The sequence below is a fragment of the Tachyglossus aculeatus genome, chromosome 21 (genome assembly GCF_015852505.1).
Source record: "Tachyglossus aculeatus isolate mTacAcu1 chromosome 21, mTacAcu1.pri, whole genome shotgun sequence".
Lineage (NCBI taxonomy): Eukaryota > Metazoa > Chordata > Mammalia > Monotremata > Tachyglossidae > Tachyglossus > Tachyglossus aculeatus.
In genome coordinates this window covers 83,206,629-83,229,001 of record NC_052086.1, presented here as the reverse complement: position 1 = coordinate 83,229,001, position 22,373 = coordinate 83,206,629, and the positions used below count along the sequence as shown (strand labels likewise).

The following is a 22,373-nucleotide window of genomic DNA, read 5'->3' as shown; positions in this document are numbered from 1 at the left end:
ATCTTTTCTATAGGGACACGTCTCAGAATGTTAAACAAATATTGAATTGAACCACCCTCTTGTAATTATTAAATTCCTCTGCTTAAAAACTCTCCCCTGCTTTGGAGAGCCTGCTACATCTCTATCCATTGTTTGTTTTAACTGTGGACTATTTGGCCACTTATGATTCCACTACAGTATAGGAACTTGGAGTGTGGGATGTGTTCTTGTCAGTCTTTGCTGGTAATTTGTCTCAATCAATGCAAATGGAATTGATGAAGTTGTTGTTCATACTATCCATGTGGTGTCCCCTCTTCATGGTTATATTGATTCAATCATTCAGCTGTATTTACTGAGCACGCACTGTGTGCACAGCACTGTCCTAAGTGCTTGGGGGGCGCAATATAACAACAAACAGACACATTCCCTGCCCACAATGAGTTTACAGTCTAGAGGTGCTTACAGTTTAACAATATTGTGTTGACAATAACAACTCAGATATCACATCTTTGTCAACAGGATGGCATCCCTTTCTTTCCAGAGGCAATGTTCCAATCAATCAATCAATAGTATTTACTGAGCACTTACTGCATGCAAAGTACTATACTAAGTGCTTGGGTGACTACGAGATAACAGAGTTAGTAATATATGTTCCCTGCTCTCAATGAGCTGACATTCTAGAGGAAGAGACAGACATTAATAGAAATAAACAAGTTACAGATATGCATATAAGTGCTGTGGGGCTGAGAATGGGTGAGTAAAGTTTGCAAATCCAAGGGCAACTCTCCAAATGCTGAACAGGTCTTAGTGCAGTCTTTGGCCCAAAGTAAATGCTTAACAAATGCACAACTATCATTATTGATAGTCAAGCCAAGCACTGTAGTAAGCACTGGGGTAACAATAATAATAATAATGATGGTATTTGTTAAGCGCTTACTATGCGGCAAGATAATAATAATGTTAATAATAATAACAAATACCATTATAATAATTATTATTAAGCACTGTACTAAGTGCTGGGGTTGATACAAGGTATTTAGGTCAAACACAGTCCCAGTCCCGTGTGGGACTCACATTCTAAGGGGGAGGGAGAATAGTTACTGAATCTCCATTTTACAAATGAGGAAACAGTCACAAAGAAGTTAACCAATGACATTTATCAAGTGCTTACTGTGTGTACAGCACTCTACTAAGTGCTTGGAAGAGTACAATTCAATCAAGTTGGCAGACAAGATCTTCTCCCTCAAGGAGTTTACAATGTAAGGTAATAATGATAATAATTTCAGTATGTGCTTGTTTTGCCTTATGCTGTTGACTCATCTCTGACCCATAGCAATGCCACAGACACCTCTCTCCCATGACCCACTTCCATCTGTAATCTTTCTGGTAGTATAACCATAGAGTTTTCTTTGTAAAAATCCAGAAGTGGTTTACCACTGCCTCCTTCCATGCAGTAAACTCAATTTTCTGCCCTCTTCTCTCTCCCACGCCGCTGCTGCCCAGTACAGTGAGATAAGACTTGTAGCAGATTTCATTCCACTCGCTAGCCACTGCCCAAGCTAGGAATGGAATGGATATGCCTCTGCTTGACTCTCCCTCCCACAGTTGAGACTGGTAGAGCATTGGAAACTCTCCAGATGCGACCTTGAGAGGGAGTGGTATGTGTTAAGATCTTATTGTGTGCTAGGTACAGTACTAAGCGCTGAGGTGTATACAAGCTAGTCGGGATTGGACACCATCTCTGTCCCACTTGGGGCTCACAGTCTCATTCCTCGTTTTACAGATGAAGTAACTGAGGCCCAGAGAAGTGAAGTGACTTGCCCAAGGTCGCACTGCAGACAAGTCACACAACAGGCAAGTGGAAAAACTGCTAATAGAACTCTGATTCTCAGCCTCTTTATGTTCTTTTCACTTGGCCATTCGGAACAGCATTTGGTTCCTGCACCTCAGGGAGCAGAATTAAACTACCCACCATCAGTGGATAGCATTTCGAGCAGGAGTTAGGAAATTGGACCTTAACTGAAGTATGATGTCAGTCTTTTTCAGGCTGTCAGCCCAGAGCATTCAGGAGCTCATTAATGAGAGTCTTGGCATAAAGTCCCTGAAAATAAAAAAATCTAGGACATTCTGTGAAAAACATTGGTGCAATGATTAACACCATTTGTGACAGCAAAGGGTGTCCTTAAACACCTTTTATCCAGAACTCTGACAGCCGTTCCAACAGAGCATGACCTTCTGTTGATAACAAATTCAGGAAAGCCAAACCTGAGCAAGATGACTCCCAGGTCTTCATGATTTACAAAAATCCTTTCAGGGTCAATGAAGACCCCGTACAGGGCCTATTTTGAAAGATAAATATCAAGGTCAATCATGCAAACCATGAGAAGAAGCATAGTCTAGTGGACAGAATGCAGTCCTGGGAGTCAGAAGGACATGGGTCCTAATCCCGGCTCTGCCACTTGTCTGCTATGTGACTTTAGGCAGGTCATTTTACTTCTCTGTGCTTCAGTAACCTCATCTGTAAAATGGTGATGAAAACTGTGAGCACCAAATGGGACAGGGACTGTGTCCAACCTAATTAGCTTGAAGCTTATATCCACCTCTGCACTCAGTACAGTGCCTGGAAGAGAGTAAATTCATAACAAATATCATGAAAAATATTTAGACCCCTTATTTCTACTGTAATGAAGAGATTACAAGCTTACAGAACTTTTCAACAAAGAACACACACATGATAGTTTATGTCTCAAGTCTGTTGCCACACCTTGGGTTTATCTGTTTCATCCAACACAACACATTTTCTCTAAATTGATGAATGTATCTGAAGAACATCCCCAAATTTCCCAATAGTGTCCTATCCAAAATCCTGAGGGAAATCACACATTATGGAGAAACAGAGTGCACTTGGGTTTATCCTGCTCTGAACATTTGTCTTTAAAAACTTTCTCATAATCTTACTTTGAAAATGACCCATGTGAGCAATTTAATCCCTGCCTCCCTACGGAGAAATAAGGCTTGTTTAGTTATTAACTTTCTGTTGGAGAGATGCTCTGAGGCCATCAGCACTCTGTTGAACAAATCAGAATCTGACACTGCCCAGAATCCCTATTAATGATGCTGGCAAGATCTTTTCTTGGAAATGACTAATGCTGCTCTAGATTTGATCTGCATATTTTATTTGCCCAGGGATAGGGGATAAGAAAGCACATGAAAAATGTATGACCAAAATTAAATCAAATAAGAAAAGATTTAAGTCACAGGGCTCTGATAGTTCTTGGGGACTAAATCCATTTTGTAGCCAAGGAAAATCTGCAATGGCAAACTAGTAGAGAGAAGTTTCTTCGGGAAAGTTATCACCTTACTCTGAATCACTGTATTCTTGGAGGGATGCATTTTCTTTAACCACATAATGATAATTCAGTGCTCACAAATGGGTGACAATTTGATATTATATCATATTAGTAGACAAAAACCTTCTGATGGCATCCTTCTCTTTTAAAAGAACATCAACATTTCTTTTAATATATGGCATTTTTCTACTCATTATCCTTTTGGAATGATCCCATTGAGTAAGGAGAGTTGGGATTTCAAGTAGACCCTTTCCTTAACTCTGTCATATCGCCTAATGAGAATTGGCAGCTACTATAAAGGGTAAGAGATTATGTCTCTGCTCAGTTACAATTTTGTAGCAAATGCTCTATGATTGTATATTGGTGCCCTGGAAAGTTTCCATAATAACTAGGTTCTTGGAGTTTTGTAAAAAGTCTTGAAATGGCAGCCAAAATCTAAATTAAAGTGAAACCCCTCAAAGTTTCTTCATGGTGTATCCTCTCTGATTCATTTAAACATGAGAACAAATTTGACTTCAGTAAATTGAAAATTTGAGGAGGGAGGATAAACAAATAAGCTTCACTGAAGAGATTTTTGCAAGTTAAAGCCATGTGTGTGATTTCTCAATGAATTCATTCTTTTTTAAAGTCTCAACTGAAATTTCCAGTGAGTTTCAGAGTTTACAATAATAGAACTTGCATGATCATCATCATTAAAAGTGGTATTTATTGAGAGCTTACTATGTACAGAGCAATATACTAAGCACTTGGGAGAGTACAATTCAACAGCGTTGGTGGACATATTCCCTGCCCACAGTGAGCCTACAGTCTAGATGGGGAGACAGATAGTATTATAAATAAATGATTCGTTATATATAATTTAAAGATACATATATATATATACAGGAGGTAGATCCCTCCGGCTCTGCTCTCATAATCGAAATTGTCTTGAGACTTGAGAAAGGAGAATAGGGATGCAAGATCACCGCCAGCCCACGTTCATCCAAGATGGAGATTGCATTCAGCACTTGTGTGGAACTCCCGTAACCAGGTCTCAAAATAGCAAGGAATCAGTAACAAGATGGGGTCAGGGATGTATAGATGGCCTTCCCACGATTCTCTGGGGCGTACTCTCTACTCTCCTAATCTCATGCTTGAGGTGTTTCCTACATACCCGAGGCTTGCTATCTAGAGATAACAGAACTGGACCGTCTGTCAGTAGACAGAGGTTCCATTCCTTGTTTCATTGTGAACTTGGAAGAGTTAATTAACTTCTCTGTGCCTGAATTTTCCTATCTGTAAAATGGGAATAAGATACCTGTCTTGCTCCAGCTTGGACTGTGAGCCTCATGTGGGACATGGATAGGGTCCCATCCGATTGCCTTGCATCTACTCCAGCACTTGGAACATAGAAAATGCTTAATAAATAATTATCAGTTTTTTTAACCTAGGCTGAAACCTGTTGAAAGATGAGAAACCAGAAAAGGTAAATCAGAAGAGGAAATAGAGGGAAGAATCACATTCTAATACCTTTTTTAAGAGTAGGAGTTCACAGGGTGGGTAATAATAATATGTGTTTAATAATAATAATAATAATAATAATAATAATAATAACAATAATAATAATAATAATAATATCAATAGTGTTTGTTAAGCGCTTCCTTCAGCTGCCATCCCCCTCGACCCAGTAGCCTGAGTGGTCTATCTGTCTGTCTGTTGCTCTCTGTCATTCATTCATTCATTCATTCATTGAATTGTATTTACTGAGTGCTAACTGTGAGTAGAACACTGTATTAAGCACAGTTACTATGTGTCAAGCATTGTTCTAAGTGCTGGAGTAGACACAAGCTCATCAGGTTGGACACAGTTCCTGTCCTGCATGGGGCTCACAGTCTTAATCCCCATTTTACAGAAGAGGTAAATGAAGTACAGACAAGTTAAGTGACTTATCCAAGGTCACACAGCAGACAAGTGGTGGAGCCAAGATTAGAACTCGGGTCCTTCTGACTCCCAGGTCTGAGCTCAATCCACTAGGCCATGCTCACTCCCATGGCCATCTTTTGTTCCCCATACACACACACACACACACACACACACACACACACACACACACACACACACGTACAAACATTCAGAACCCCGTTGTAAGTGCTGAACTCATATTATCAGAACTTTGGGAACAGGTGAGAGAAAACTGAATTATTGCAACATCGTTTTAATTCTATGTAGTTGCTCAATGACTCTGCAGTGTCGAAAGCTTTCTCCATTCAAAGTGAACATAAACGTCTCCCATCGCTGTTGCCCGAGAAGGGAAAACTTGGGCTTCTGTGACTTCCCTCTTCCCTTCAAGCACCGATATCAAACCAAATGTGATCAAATAGCAGTTTCCATCCCTAAGTATGCTTCTCTATTAATTCTCCTAATATCCCCCAAACTGTAGGAACATTTTCCCCCTGAATTTCAATATGCATTTCTCACTAGAGGAGAGATGCTGAAGCCACTGGCTGCAGGAAATGACACCGGAATGGCCAACTTCATCCTCATGGGCCTGACAGATTCTCCAAGAGCCCAACTGGTCCTTTTCACAGTATTTCTCTTGAACTATATGATTTCTGTGGTGGGGAACCTAGGGCTGATCCTGATAATCCAGAAAGACTCTCAGCTTCACAGGCTCATGTACTTTTTCCTGTGTGGTTTGTCTTTTGTTGATCTGAGCTACTCCACAGCCATTACTCCCAAAACCTTGGAGAATTTATTAACATCCAGAAAGAAATTCTCATTCATTGCCTGCTTTTTCCAAATGTATTCTTTCATTTCTTTGGCAGGAACAGAATGCGTTCTCCACTCTGCAATGGCATACGAACATTATGTAGCTATCTGTAACCCACTGCTTTATTCCTCTGTTATGTCCTCAAGATTATGCATGTGGCTTATGGTTGGGTCATTTGGAGTTGCTTTTACAAACTCCCTGATAAGTCTTCTATTCATAGCTAGGTTGCCATTTTGCAACTCAAATGTAATTCACCATTTTTTTCTGTGATACCTCACTAATCTCGGTTTTGTCCTGCACTGACACACACACCATGGAAATCATGACGTTTATCTTAGCTGGCTCCACCCTTGCAATGTCTCTGATAATGATTACAGTCTCTTACGTGGCTATTATCTCTGCCATTTTGAAGATCGACTCCACTGTGGGAAGAAAAAAAAACCTTTCTCCACCTGTGCTTCCCACCTCACAGGAGACTCTACTCTTTACATACCTAAAGCCGTGTAAATCTTACTCCCTAGGTAAGGAACAGGTGGCTTCTGTTTTCTACACCATCGTGGTCCCCATGTTGTACCCCTTTGTCTATAGCCTGAGAAACAAAGAGGTGAAAAATGCCTTGAGCAGGGTGATTTGTCTTTGCCCTATAATGATGTGGCTGGAAGCAGGATGACAGGCTCGAGAAGGAAGGGGAAGTCATCAGGGCCGAGACCCAGGAGGAAGGCTCTGGACCAGTACTTCAAGCTCAGACTCTCTGTGTGACCTCCTCCCTACTTCTGGACCTCTCAGTGGGCCTTTTCTCCATCGGTCTCTTCTGCAGCTCCTGCCCATGCGGTCTGAGTCCGGTCACCACCACCACCTCCTGTTGCTACCCCTGGTTCCCCCAGGGGGGCACCAATCAGGGTACAAACGACCTTAGGACAAGCTCCCATCTTGCTGATCTCCCCTGGCCCAAAGCAACGGGGAGCTGGGGCAGCCTCATTACTTCACCCAGTCCTAGAAAGGAGAACACCTGCAAGGACCCTCAGATCAGAACTCCCATCTCCTCAGCCTTGTGTACGGGGTTGTTCAGAAGAACCCAGCATCCCCCAAACCTCTGATAGGAAGATCCAAGAATGGGGGGAACAGGAGGTCCAGGTCATTGCCCACTGCCCCCTCCTCATGGCATCTTTCATCCCAGAAACTTCAAGAAGGAAAAACTTGGCCTTGAATGACTTCACTGTGAAATCCATTCAGTGGGGCCACAAGCAAAGTACTGTGTGACTAAATGATGGGGATAGTATTGTTGAATGAAGGCAACAGAGGAGTGTTGTATAAGCTTATTCTGGTAAAATTCAATGTCTTCTAGATTAGCCACCACTCAAGATGATTTCCTCCAACCGCTATGCACCTTATTAGTTCTCTGACCTTATTCTGCTTGTTCTACGTGATGATGATGATTGATGATGATGATAATGTTTAGTGCTTACTATGTGCTAAGCAATGTTCCAAGTGCTGGGCTGGACACAAGGTTTGGTTGCAGTCCCTGTCTCTCGTGGAGTTCACGGTTTTATTTCCCATTTTACAGATGAAGAAACTGAGGCACAGAGAAGTTAAGTGAATTGCCCACGGTCACACAACAGACAGGTGGTGGATCTGGGATTAGAACGCAGGTGCTTTTGACTCCCAAGCCTAAAAGGGGTCTTCTGCCTCCATCTCCAATGTTTATGGGTTACTTCTGTTCCTAAAAGCGGCATCTAGGGTCTGTACTTCCTGCCTCTTAGAGTGTGAGTCCCGTGTGGGGCAGGTTAGCTTGATTATCTTGTGTCTGCCCCAGGTTTAGAGTATTATTATTATAGGAACATAATCTCACAAGAAAAACACTTCCATCTAGAAAGATGAATGCTAAGAAGGGAGCATGCTTGAAATCGATAAAAAATTGTCAAGGGTGAGGATGGAGTTGAATTTGGCATTGTTATTGATCAGATACTTGTCTTCTGTGTGTTCTTGGGCAAGTCACTTATCTTCTCTATGCCTCAGTTACCTCATCTGTAAAATGGGGATTAAAACCTTGAGCCCCAGGTGGGGTATGAAGAAGCAGCATGGCTCAGTGGAAAGAGCACGGGTTTGGGAGTCAGAGGTCATGGGTTCTAATCCCGGCTCAGCCACTTGTCAGCTGTATGACTTTGGGCAAGTCACTTAACTTCTCTGTGCCTCAGTTCCCTTGTCTGTAAAATGGGGATTAAGACTGTGAGCCCCTTGTGGGACAACCTGATTACCTTGTATACCCCCAGTGCTTGGAACATAGTAAGTGCTCAACAAATACCATTATTATTATATGGACTGTGTCCAAACTAATTAGCTTGTATCTACCCCAGTGCATAGTTCAGTGCCCGGCACATAGTAAGTGCTTAACAAATAGTGCTCTGTGCACAGTAAGCGCTCAGTAAATACGATTGAATGAATAAAATACCATTAAAATACTGAAACATGAAAAATGAAGGATATTCAGTGAAGTTGAAGTTGCTAATTCCTAGACAAGTGAAAATCAGTGATATCAAGGGAAAAAATTACAGATGATTCAGGGCTCAACAAGAATTTCTACAGATTCATGGGCTTAGTCCAGAGGAATTATTAGGGGAAATATTAGATGTTGGAAGGACATTCCATATGGGTAAATAACAAAGAAACAATCATTGGTCTGTTCCAATCAATCAAACATATTTATCAAGTGTTAACTGTGTGCAGAGCACTATACTAGGAACTTGGGAGAAAACAGTATAAGAGAGTTGGTAGACAAATTCTCTGCCCACACTGAGTTTATAATCTAGAATCTTCTCCTCCAAGTACCATTTAGAGGAACCGTGTGGGAGAGGATACCAAGTTCGAAGGACCACCGGCATGATTCAACATGGCATTTTTGTCTAATTAATATAATAATTGTAAGGAAGCAAAACAAATAGCAACTTATAAATGCAATCATCATCCATTTCTTTGTCAAGTGGTATTTTTGTTCCTGAATAATTAAATGTTAGAGTTTGTAAATGCTTGTCATGTCAACATTTAACTGGCCAAATACAGTTCTATACTTTTTCAACAAAAATAAACCCACAAACACATTTGGCTAAATAATCCTGTGATCTGCTCTCACTCAGTGGTGCAAAATTAAACCTATTACACAACACAACACCTTCATAGGCTATCTGAATTTCTCCAATAAGCTTTGGACACCTTCTGGCCTCCCTTGCTTGTATGCTATTGGAAATAAAGTTTTATATCAGTCTACTCTCTAGATGAATAATGTTCCTATTAAGCCTTAGTGATTTCCCAGTCGTTGCCTAATAAAGGTGAAAAATATTCAGTCTAAACTGGATGAATCAGATGTCTCCTTATCTGAGTCCACCAGATTCGACTTAATATTTGAAGAGCGCTAAAGAATCGTCTCAATTATGACAAACATTTACCAAACTTAGAGGCTCTGAATTAAGTACTGGGGAGATTTTTATATGGAAGTGAATAATAATAATAATACCGGTGGTATTTTTTGAGTGCTTATTACGTGTCAGGCACTGCACTAAGCACTGCAGTGTATGCAAACAAATCAGTTTGGCCACAGTCATCTTCTCATTTGACGCTCACAGTCTTCATCTTCATTGTGCAGATGAGGTAACTGAGGCACATAAAAGTGAAGTGACTTGTCCGAGGTCACAAAGCAGAGAAGTGGTGGAGCAAGGATTAGAAACCGTGTTCTTCTTATTTCCAGGCCTGGGCTTTCCATTACACCACACTATCAAGTGATTGTACGATTGATTGACATGGTCCCTGGTCCTAGTTTGGGGGAGGTAATAAGTATGGACCCTCTCAGGTCGTACCTGGAGAGTTTCCAGTACTCTGCCAGTTTCGACAATGGGAGGGATTCTAAAACAGAGGCATGCCCATTCCATTCCTAGCTTGGGCAGTGACTAGAGAGTGGAAGGCAATCTGCTATAAGTTCAAACCTCGCCTGTGCTGGGCAGCAGCGGCATGGGAGAGAGTCGAGGGCAGAGACTCTTTTACTGTATAGAAGGAGGCAATGGTAAACTGCTTCTGCATTTTTACCAAGAAAACTCTCTGGATACGCTACCAGAATGATTGCAGATGAAGATAGGGTGTTCTGGGAGAGATGTATCTATGGTGTCATTACGCATCGGACACGACCTACCAGCATAAGACAGACAGAGAATAAGCATGGAGAAATATATCAGTGCCTCAGAAATACAGGCTGAAGTTAAATAGCATTGGATGGAAGGAGGGAAAACTAACTGTCCAGTGGCCAACGGCCTTTAGCGTGAAATGCCCTAATGGGAGGAGGACTGAAGTGCATTTCCAGAAGTCTATTTAGCCACAGCAAGAGCTACGGTGCCTCATCCACTTTGTGGATGGTTGTTGATTGGAACACCTATCTTCACTGTCAAAATCTTTGGAATCTTCACTTCAAAACTAGGGGCTTGGAATTTATATGAAGTGAGACAAATTGGGTAAATGCATTCTTTCATTTTTGTCAGGAAATAGGCAGGGCCAAGAGGTTCCTAAGCTGCTGCAATGTGGATCTCAAACACTTTCCCCCTCCCCATCCCATCAGTCAGTCAGTCAGTCACATTCATTGAGTACTTACTGTGTGCACAGCAGTGTACTTAGGATTTGAGAGGGTCCAATATAACAAGCACATTTGCTGCCCAGACAAACTTACAGTCTAGAAGGGGAGACAGACATTAATATAAATAAATAAATTACAGATAGGTACATAAGTGCTGTGGGGCTGGGAGGAGGGAATGAATAAAGAAGCAAGTCAGGGTGATGCAGAAGGGAGTCTAAGAGAAGGAAAAGAGGGTTTAGTCAGGGAAGAGAGGTACCCTCAGTAAGCCTTTGAAATGGGGGAGAGTAATTGTCTATCAGATAAGAAGAGGGAGAATTTTCCAGGCCAGAGACAGGATGTGGGCAAGAGGTTGGTGGCAAGATAGATGAAAATGAGGGACAGTGAATTAGTTAGCATTAGAGGAGTGAAGTGTAACTGGGATACCTCCAGTATCACTACCACCACCTCCAGTGGTGAAAGGGAGAGGGAAGGAACAGGAGGAGAAAAGTGCTTAATCTTCTCAGAGGCAAATACCACAGTGAATGGAAAATTGGAGCCTGATGATTCCGAATTAAACATTCAAAAACCCATGCACAGCATCAGCCTAATGATGCAACATACACAGCAAGTTAGAGCATATTGTAATGAGAAGGGAATTCAAAATAAAATACTCATTCTATCAGTCAGTCAAATTTATTGAACACATACTGTGTGCAGACCACTGTACTAAGGGTTTGGGGGAGTACGATAAAACAGAGCTGGTATTCTCATTCCCTATCCACAATGAACTCAGTCTAAAATGATGAAATAACAAAACCAATACCCAAGAGTCCATTTCACTTAACACTTCAGGCAGCCTCAACTTTCAATGGGAAACATATTTTTAAGCATATTAAAGTGTAATACAGAACTATGAAATGTCTTGGAAAGTTCTTTGTAAACAATTCATTCTAATCCTATCTGCTCTTTAGCTCTGCAGGTAAAAGATCTATCTTTAAGTCCTAAAGACTTGACCTCTTCTGAGTTTCCCTATCTGCCCCAACTCATGATTCGAGTGAGTGTTTGATGGATTAAAGAGGGAGAGTTGGGGTTGAGGGAAATACTTAATGAACGTTGCTTGAAAGGTTAATGAGGAGCTGGAGAGGGGGCCAGAGTGAAAAACACCCCATCTTCTGAGGGAAGGAAGAGGAGGATAGAGCACATACGTGTGACCTACAAATCAAAAATATTTTTTTTCTGCCTGTTCCAGTCATATTGAGAATGTTGACTCCACATCGTTCATTCGAAAAGGAGTCATTACATTTGAAATGTACATAGCTCTCTCTGAAATTACCTATTAAGCATCGACTTAAATAATAATGATGACATTTATTAAGCCCTTACTATTTGCAAAGCACTGTTCCTTAGCACTGGGGAGGTTACAAGGTGATCAGGTTGTCTGCCGGGGAGCTCATAGTTTTAATCCCCATTTTACAGAGGAGTTAACTGAGGCACAGAGAAGTTGAGTTGCTCAAAGTCACACAGCTGACAATTGGCAGAGCCGGGATTTGAACCCATGACCTCTGACTCCACAGACTGTGCTCTTTCCTCTGAGCCAGGCTGCTTCTCTAAATGTCCATCGTGGTACTAGAAGCTTGGGGATATACTCAGGAAATATGACATTCAGTTGTTAAAGTGGAGTGAAAATGAAAATAAGCCTGTGTGAATAAGTAAATTAAAATCCAATAGATAATCCTTTAGATTAATGAAAGAGGGGCTCCTAAACCTGTATATTGTTACTTCTGTTATTTCTTGTCCCTGTTAAAGTTATTCAATGCCCATTCAGCTCACTTAAAACTGATAACTACGACCTGTATTAAATATGTCAATCTACATATTTCCATTAAACTCTCTTATGCATAGAATTTAGTGATGTTATCTAATTAAGTTGTTATCCCCAATGAGGGAAGAATTGGATTATCATACCTTGTATTTTTTATATAGCATTTTTTCCCAAGATATTTTCACATTGGTTTTGTTCCTAGCCATTTCTATGCGGTAGAGTCAGATAATATTATTCCCATTTTATATATGAGGAAACCAAGGCATAGAGAGACTGAGGTGACTTGCCCAAGGTCACTCAGCAAGTCAGAAGCAGAGCTGGGTCTAGAGGTTGGTTCCTCATATTTCTGGATCTTTGTTTTTTCCACTGCACCATGCTACCTCACATTTGAAATAATAATGATACCGACATTTGTGAAGTGCTTACTATATGCAAAGCACTGTTCTAAACTCTGGGGAGGTTACAAGGTGATCAGGTTTTAACACGGGGGGCTCACAGTTTTAATCCCCATTTTACAGATGAAGTAACTGAGGCACAGACAAGTTAAGTGACTCACCCAGTCACACAGTTGACAACTGGCAGAGCTGGGATTTGAACCCCTGACCCCTGACTCCAAAGCCCGTGTTCTTTCCACTGAGACATGCTGCTTCTCAGTACTTGAAAGTACTTGAACTAAACTGGAATAATGAGAATCCTTCCAGGCCCACTTTTTTTTTTTTGCTTCTTCTGGCTCGTATTTGATTAGAAAAGCTCTTTATTTTAATCTAGGACGAAAAATAATCTGACTATTCAGTAAAACTGAGTATGAAACAGGCACTTTCATAACCTTTTTTAATAGTCGGGGAATGACAACCAAGGAATTATTTTTTCTTTGGTGTGATGTATTAGGGGAATTGGGGTTCTACTGACATTAGCAAGAAGAATGAAATAAACTGAAGATGGATAGATGGGTGGATAGGTCGTATCCAAACTCAACTTCAAAAACTGATGTTTCAGGTAAGGAGAAATGAGATACGACTAATGCACTTGGCAAGTTATAAATAGTCAAACTGATCTACGTGACTATTTTCCCCATCCATCCCAGAAGGACAAAACTTTGTTCTGTAGTGATTAAAACACTGCCTGTGGCATGTAATGAGATTGGAGGGGGAGGGACAGCCCGGAAAACAGAGGAATTTGATTCTGAGGGTGCATGAACTACATATATAAGGCAATGATTGGAATATTTTTTAAAATGACTTTTGCCTTCACAACTTTTCCAGTCACTGAAAGAAAGTATATTTGTTTTTCAACTAGGGAAAAAACAACAGTTAGAAGCAGAGTTCCTTTTGCCTTGGATGGTCATGATATCAACAGAGTTGAAACACAGTTTAATGAAATCACAGTTGTGAAACCCTGATGTCTGCAACAGCTAAACATATTTTCAGCTGTCACATATTTTCTTATGGATTAATAGTTTTAATTATTTAAAAAGGTATGCAGATGTCAAATAAACCAACAAAGTCTAGAAGTTTGGATCTTTTTTTGAGGGGGGAGGGTGAAGTACAGAGCGTCTGTCGGTAGGAGACTTTCCAAAGAGAACTTTCCAGGAAGTTATTTGGATCCCCTGATAACTCTGCTTCTGGTAATTCTCATATTCAAAAGGCATGAAATTGATGTAAACAGAAACGAACTAATTTCAAAAATAAGAAAAGACTTTTGGGTTTAAAGTGATATATTCCCTTAGCATCCCTAAATATTTTTGATTTTGTCTAAATTTGATATGATTTACTATTTTCTAATCATGAGAGAGAATTTTAATAATTAGTGCCCCAACACCAATCAGAAATCTCACCAGAAGGAATGCTTTTTTAATCCACTTTGTCCTTTATGCACTGGAGTCCTCAATGGCTTTCTTGTCCAATATCAATACCAAAACCACTTTCTTTATTCCTCCTCCAGCAGATTTCAGACGTTGAGGAAAATGACTGAAGGGAACAGCACATTAGCGACTCACTTCATTCTCGCAGGACTGACAGAATTTACAGATCTGTAGCTGATCCTCTTTATTGTATTTCTCTTCACGTATGCTATCACCCTGGAGGGGAACCTGGAAATGATCGTGCTTATCAGGCTAAACTCCCGACTTCACACCCCCATGCACTTCTTCCTCAGCAACCTGTCCTTCATCGACCTGACTTATTCTTCAGTCATCACGCCCACAACGATGATGAATTTATTAATAGCCCAGAAGACCATCTCTTTCTTCGGGTGCTTTACCCAGGTGTACTTTTTCGTTGCCTTACCTGACGCCAAATGCTTTCTGTTTGCTGCGATGGCTTATGACCATTATGTAGCCATCTGCAGCCCACTGCTTAACATGGTTGTGATATCCTGGAGAGTTTGTGCCTGGCTCCTGGCTGGGACATATTTAGTCACCACTATCAACTCTCTGGTCATTAAAGTTTTTATATCTGGATTACCATTTTGCAAGCTAAATCTCATCCATCTCAAATCTAATCTCAAGCGCTTGTAGGGTGCTTGGCACACAGTAAGTGCTCAATAACTACGATTGAATGAATGACTTTATTCTGAGATACTTCTCCTATCTTATCTCTGTCCTGCAAGAACACACTTGAGACAGAAATTTTCATATATATTTTAGGGGGTTTGACACGTTCCATCTCTGATCATCATTTTCTTCTCCAATGTCACCATCCTCTCTGCTGTCTTGAAGACACATTCTAAAGAGGGTAGGAAAAAAGAGTTCTCCACCTGCGGCTCCCATTTGATGGGGGTTATGTTATTTTATGGGACAATGATCTTTACTTATTTAAATACAAGTAAATCCTACTCTTTGGATAGGGACCAAGTGGCCTCTGTGATCTGTACCATTATGGTCCCCGTGTTGAACCCCCTTACCTACAGTTTGAGAAACAAAGTAGTGAAAATGCCTTCAAACAAGTGATAAATAGGAAAATAGTTCAACAGGAAAGGTAATACTCAAACCAAAATTAAGCAACTACTAGCACTGCCAATCAAACTATTCACTGTGAGTTGTCAGCAAGTTCCTTTTCTCTATTCCAGATGTTTTATGTCCAACGTATTCATGGTTGTGTAGGATTCCCTATCTTTTTACTAGGGTAACATTCTGTTTCTTGCCAATGTTCATTCCTTTAACTTGGTAGCTAGGAAACTGAATAAACCTGAAATTCAAACTTTAATCAATCATGTGACTTCTTAAGATGGACACCATATTGTTCTAGGCAATGGGGAAGTTAAAAGGAAGATGTAAGATATGGTCTGCTGGCTCAGGCAACAAACAAAAAGCTTTCACTTTTTCTTAATAGCAACTAAATTTCATACCTCAACCCAGAGACCAGTTCAACGGGTAAAGTCACAGGAGCCCAGAAGGGTTCTATGTCTCATTTCTCTATTAGGATGTTGGGAAACATAGCTTAATTCCTGGAAGAAGCAACAACTCTCAACTTCTTTAGTGGACTAAATTCCAGGTGGCTTTACCCTTATAGGCAAGGAGCACATCTACCAACTCTGTTGTATTGTACATTGCCAAGTATTTAATATTGTACTCTGCACAAAGTAAGCACTCAATAAAAAACACTGATTGATTGATATTAAAATGATTCCTATGCTCAGAATACGAATGATGTTTTAAAGTGCTAAATCATGGGATTAATGATCTGAGGAATCAATCAGTGGTATTTATTCAGCTTACTATGTGCAGAACATTGCTTGGAACAGTACAATACAATGGAGTTGGTGGACACATTCCCTTCCCACAAAGAGCTTATGGTCTAGAGGAATAAAGGGGGAGAAGGCATCAGAAAATTCAGGGAAGATTAAAGATTCAGAATTTAAACGATTCAGATGGTTACAAATTGTTTGCAGTTCAAAAGAGAAGTAGCATGTTGTAGTGGATAGAGTATGAGCCTGGAACTCAGAAGGTCATGTGTTCTAATTCCTGCGCTACCACTTGTCTGCTGGGTGACCTTGGGCAAGTCATTTCCGGTCGTTCATTCTCAGTCTCTTTTGCAGGCTCCTCCTCCCCCTCCCATCCCCTTACTGTGGGGGTTCCCCAAGGTTCGGTTCAGTTCTTGGTCCCCTTCTGTTCTCGATCTACACTCATTCGCTTGGTGACCTCATTCGCTCCCACGGCTTCAACTATCATCTCTATGCAGATGACACCCAAATCTACATCTCTGCCCCTGCTCTCTCCCCGTCCCTCCAGGCTCGCATCTCCTCCTGCCTTCAGGACATCTCCATCTGGTTGTCTGCCCGCCACCTAAAACTCAACATGTCCAAGACTGAACTCCTTGTCTTCCCTCCCAAACCCTGCCCTCTCCCTGACTTTCCCATCACTGTTGACGGCACTACCATCCTTCCTGTCTCAGAAGCCCACAAACTTGGTGTCATCCTCGACTCTGCTCTCTCATTCACCCCTCACATCCAAGCAGTCACCAAAACCTGCCGGTCTCAGCTCCGCAACATTGCCAAGATCCGCCCTTTCCTCTCCAACCAAACCACTACCCTGCACGTTCAAGCTCTCATCCTATCCCGTCTGGACTACTGCATCAGCCTCCTCTCTGATCTCCCATCCTCGTGTCTCTCCCCACTTCAATCCATACTTCATGCTGCTCCCCGGATTGTCTTTGTCCAGAAACCCTCTGGGCATGTTACTCCCCTCCTCAAAAATCTCCAGTGGCTACCAATCAATCTGCGCACCAGGCAGGAACTCCTCACCCTCAGCTTCAAGGCTCTCCATCACCTCACCCCCTCCTACCTCACCTCCCTTCTCTCCTTCTACAGCCCACCCAGCACCCTCCGCTCCTCTGCTGCTACTCTCCTCACCATGCCTCGTTCTCGCCTGTCACGCGGTCGAACCCCGGCCGACGTCATCCCCCTGGCCTGGAATGCCCTCCCTCCACACATCTGCCAAGCTAGCTCTCTTCCTCCCTTCAAGGCCCTACTGAGAGCTCACCTCCTCCTGGAGGCCTTCCCAGACTGAGCCCCTCCTTCCTCTCCCCCTCGTCTCCCTCTCCATCCCCCGTCTTACCTCCTTCCCTTCCCCACAGCACCTGTATATATGTATATATATTTGTACATATTTATTCATCTATTCATTTATTTATTTTACTTGTACATATCTATTCTGTTTATTTTATTTTGTTAATATGTTTGGCTTTGTTCTCTGTCTCCCCCTTCTAGACTGTGAGCCCACTGTTGGGTAGGGACTGTCTATATGTGTTGCCAACTTGTACTTCCCAAGCGCTTAGTATAGTGCTCTGCACACAATAAGTGCTCAATAAATACGATTGATTGATTGATTGATTGATTGATTTACCTCATCTGCAAAATGGGGATTGAGGTTGTGGGCCACACACGGGACAAAGGACTGTGTCCAATCTGATTTGTTTGTATCTACTCCAGTGTTGAGTACAGTGCCTGGAACACTAGTATGCGCTTAACAAATATCATAATAATAATTATTATTATCTCTTTAATCTTATTTCATGACAATTTCTTGAGAGAGTAAAGAACTGTGCACTATATTATTCATGGGGAAAAATAATTGGCTATTTTGAAGCAGAATTGAGACTTTATTACTCTGCCACAACGTTGGTAACAGTGTTGCCTCCCCCAAAGGGATGTACTTAGAGAAGCAGCGTGGCTCAGTGGAAAAGAGCACGGGCTTTGGAGTCAGAGGTCATGGGTTCAAATCCCGGCTCCACCACTTGTCAGCTGTGTGACTTTGGGCAAGTCACTTCACTTCTCTGTGCCTCAGTTCCCTCATCTGTAAAATGGGGGTGAAGACTGTGAGCCCCACGTGGGACAACCTCATGACCTTGTATCCCCCAGCGCTTAGAACAGTGCTTTGCACATAGTAAGCACTTAATAAACGCCATTATTATTATTATTATTATTACTTCTGGCCTCCTTCCCACCAGCTGCAGACTCTGGCCTTGATATGGTAGGCAGATACTGCATTCCAGAAGCCAAAAGACTTTTTGAAAGACAACATGGCCTAGTAGATAGAACACAGGCCTACAAGTCAGGGGGATCTGGGTTCTAATCCCAGCTCCAGCACTTGTCTGCTGTGTGACCTTGGACTAGTTACTTAACTTCTCTGTGCCTCTGTTGCCACATCTGTAAAATGGGATTAGGATTTTGAGCCCCATATGGGACAGGGACTACAGTGCTTAAAACAATTCTTGGCACATAGTGTGTACATACCAAGTATCATTATTAGTGTTATTGTTATTATTATTATGAAAAGACCTGGTGACCATCCAGCAGTTTCAGAAAGGCTGCTGGGCATTTCTTTGACCTGTTTTGAAGTTCAAGTCAAGCTTAGAGGACTGTTCTAGACAGTTATTCAATCTTATTTATTGAGTGCTAACTGTGTTCAGAGCACTGGACTAAGTGCTTGGGAGAGTACATTACAACAATAAACAGACACAATGCCTGCCCACAGTGAGTTCACAGCCTATCCCTTCTAGACTGTAAGCCTGTTGTGGGTGGGTAATTTGTTTACCAACTCTGTTACACTGTACACTTCCAAGCACTTAGAACAGTGCTCTCAATACAGTAAACACTCAATAAATATGATTGACTGATTAATTTGATTATTCTGGCCCATCTGCCCTAACGGTCACCTCCAGCCCAATCGAATCCCACCGGACCAGAGGCCCCCTGACAGACTATTGTGAGTCGGGGAATTTTGAGGTGGGACATTCCGATTGCTCTAGAAGAAAGCCTGAGGAGACAGATGACATTAGTTACCCACTGAAGCCAACTGTTGCTTAGTGGAAAGAGCCCAGACCTGGGAGTCAAAGGACCTGAGTTCTAATCCTGGCTCTGTCAATTGCTTCCAGTGTGACCTTGGTCAGGGCATTAACCTCTTTGTGTCTCAGTTTCCTCAACTGTAAAACGGGGTTTAAATTCCTGTCCTACTTACTAAACTCTGAGCCCCATGCATGACAGGGGCGTGTCCAACCTAATTTACTTGTATCTAACCCAATGTTTAGAACAGTTCGTGACACATAGGAAGTGCTTAACAAATACATTAAAAATACCTCCTTCTAGTCCCACCCCACTAGTAGCAGTAATTATTATCAATAATATTTATTAAGCACTGGCTGTGTGCAGAGCACTGTACTCGGCACCACTAGCCGACAAAATCCTAGAATTTACTGATTTGCCAATCCTTGTCAGTGGATCGAAAAAGAGTGTTGATCTAACCTGGCTCCACTGCCTGCCTGCTGTGTGACATGGGCAAGTCACTTAACTATTTTATGCCTCAATTACCTAATCTGTAAAATGGGGATTAAATTCTCCTCCCTCCCATTAAGACTGTGAGTTCCATGTGGGACAAGGACTATGTCCAACCTTATAATAATAATTATGGTATTTGTTAAGCACTTACTATGTGCCAGACCTAGTACAGTGTTTGACCATTTAAAGAAGACTACAAGAGCCATTTTAAAAAATCTTGATTTAGCACCAAGAAAGCCTGTCAGCATTTACTGTTTCTGGAACATACAGGGCTGATATTTGAATGAAAAAGTATTAAAACATGGCAACCCACCCATCTCTCCAAACGTAAGCTTACTCAAGACTCTAAGCTTCTTGGAGGCAGGGAAAGTGACTGTTTATTTTTATATTATAGTCTTCCAAGCTCTTGGTACAGTGCTCTGCACAGAGGAAGTGTTCAATAAATACAATTGAATGAAGGTGGAGTCACACCTCAGAGTGTGAACTATCTTGGATGCCAAACTGGCATTAGGGTGAAGGGAATTAAGAAAGCTTTCTGTCACCAGCAGATTCTTGAAAGCTGTTTCTAAGGCTGATTTGAATGTTGTGTATTTAAGGTGACTGTATTGGACAGAAAATTCAGGTCATTCATAGAATAGTGAGGCTGTACACACAGTACAGTCTGGGCTAGGGCATTCAGAAGAGAGTTTGCTCATCCTGAGCATAAACTTTGGGAATATCAGACCAAGAATCATTACAAGTGAACACATCAGCACTGTGAAAGAACAGACTTCTACACACAATTTGGAATGGATTTTCACTCATGCATCAGCTTTGTCAACAATACCCATTTGCTTAACTGGATGTCAATAGGACCTGTCATCTTCAAATGAGAAGACAGGATTCTCTCAGCCTCTTTCCCTCTCCCAGATTTGTGAATGTATGTGTTCCATTAAAAATTCAGTTTTATTTATTCTAGTTCTATGGTTCATGGATATATCTGTGCCTGCCTCTCCCACTAGAGTGTAAACTCCTTGTGAGAAACAAATGGAGTTTTGCCCTTTTGCCTTTCCCAAACCCTTAGTAGAGTGGGTTGAATTCAGTATACACCATTACTCTTGGACATTTTACTATTTATCTGTCAACATTCAGTGAGGCCTGAAGCAATTGAACATATAATAGTTGTGGCATTTGTTAAATGCTTGCTATATGCCAAGCACTGTACTAACAGCTGGGGTGTATAAAGGCAAATTGGGTTGGAGACTCTCCCTATCCCATGTGGGGCTCACAGTTTCAATCCCCATTTTACAGGTGAGGTAACTGAGGCACAGAGAAGTAAAGTGATTTGTCCAAGGTCACACAGTAGACATGTGGTGGAGCTGGGATTAGAACCTATGACCTTCTGACTCCCAGGCCCAAACTTTCTTGCTAATATAAGCCCAAATATAATACGCTGAATATTTGCTGGCCTAATTAAGAGAGCCCTCACAGAAAACACTAACATTGAATTAAAATGATTTATAATGTTCCACTCCACACTTCAGGATATGATAGGAACCTCTTACAATATAATTTAAAGTTGCTGCATTAAATCAGAAATTACATTTACCTAGAGGATTCAAGGAAAAGAGATATCATTTTGACTTTTGAGTCCTTGTACCTTTCTCTTTCCCTCTTTCTACACTCTTCTCAGGAACATTGCCTTCCGAAGTGGAGCATATAGGCCCCATCTCCCCAACCCCTGCCCAGAATATGTCCCAGCTCTGCTGCAACAGAAGCTAAATAGAACAGGATCTTCCTAAAATTTAATAATTATCATAGTTCTAGTGCTTACTCTGTGCCAAGCATTGAAATAAGCGCTGGGGTAGATACAAGGCAATCAGTTTGGACACAGTACATATTCCTCATTGAATTCACAATCTAAGTAGGAGAGAAAATATTAATTCAATCGTATTTATTGAGCACTTACGGTGTGAAGAGCACTGTTTTAAGCGCTTGGGAAGTACAAGTCGGCAACATATAGAGACGGTTCCTACCCAACAGCGGTCTCACAGTCTAGAAGGGGGAGACAGGCAAAAACTCCTCACCCTCAGCTTCAAGGCTGTCCATCACCTCGCCCCCTCCTACCTCACCTCCCTTCTTTCCTTCTTCAGCCCAGTCCGCACCCTCCACTCCTCTGCCGCTAATCTCCTCACTGTGCCTCGTTCTCGCCTGTCCCTCCGTCGACTCCCGGCCCATGTCATCCCCTGGCCTGGAATGCCTTCCCTCCGCACATCCGCCAAGCTAGCTCTCTTCCTCCCTTCTAAGCCCTACTGAGAGCTCACCTCCTCCAGAAGGCCTTCCCAGACTGAGCCCCCTCCTGCCTCTTCCCCTCCTGCCCCTCCCCATCCCCCCTGCCTTAACCTCCTTCCCCTCCCCACGGCACCTGTATATATGTATATATGTTTGTACGTATTTATTACTCTATTTATTTATTTTACTTGTACATATTTATTCTATTTATTTTATTTTGTTAATATATTTTGTTTTGTTTTGTCTGTCTCCCCCTTCTAGACTGTGAGCCTCTGTTGGGTAGGGACCATCTCTATATGTTGCCAACTTGTACTTCCCAAGCGCCTATTACAGTGCTCT

At 41.8% G+C, this 22,373-nt stretch overlaps 2 non-coding genes across 2 annotated transcripts; one reads left to right on the top strand and one right to left on the bottom strand.

Annotated features, from left to right (window-relative positions):
- Positions 1-1,496: 1,496 nt before the first annotated feature.
- On the bottom strand, positions 1,497-1,634 carry LOC119942978. Its single transcript, XR_005455468.1, has one exon. It is a non-coding gene; the product is annotated as a small nucleolar RNA SNORA7 (small nucleolar RNA).
- Positions 1,635-9,909: 8,275 nt separating this feature from the next.
- LOC119943135 lies at positions 9,910-10,046 on the top strand. The gene has a single exon (XR_005455613.1). It is a non-coding gene; the product is annotated as a small nucleolar RNA SNORA7 (small nucleolar RNA).
- The last annotated feature ends 12,327 nt before the right edge of the window (positions 10,047-22,373 follow it).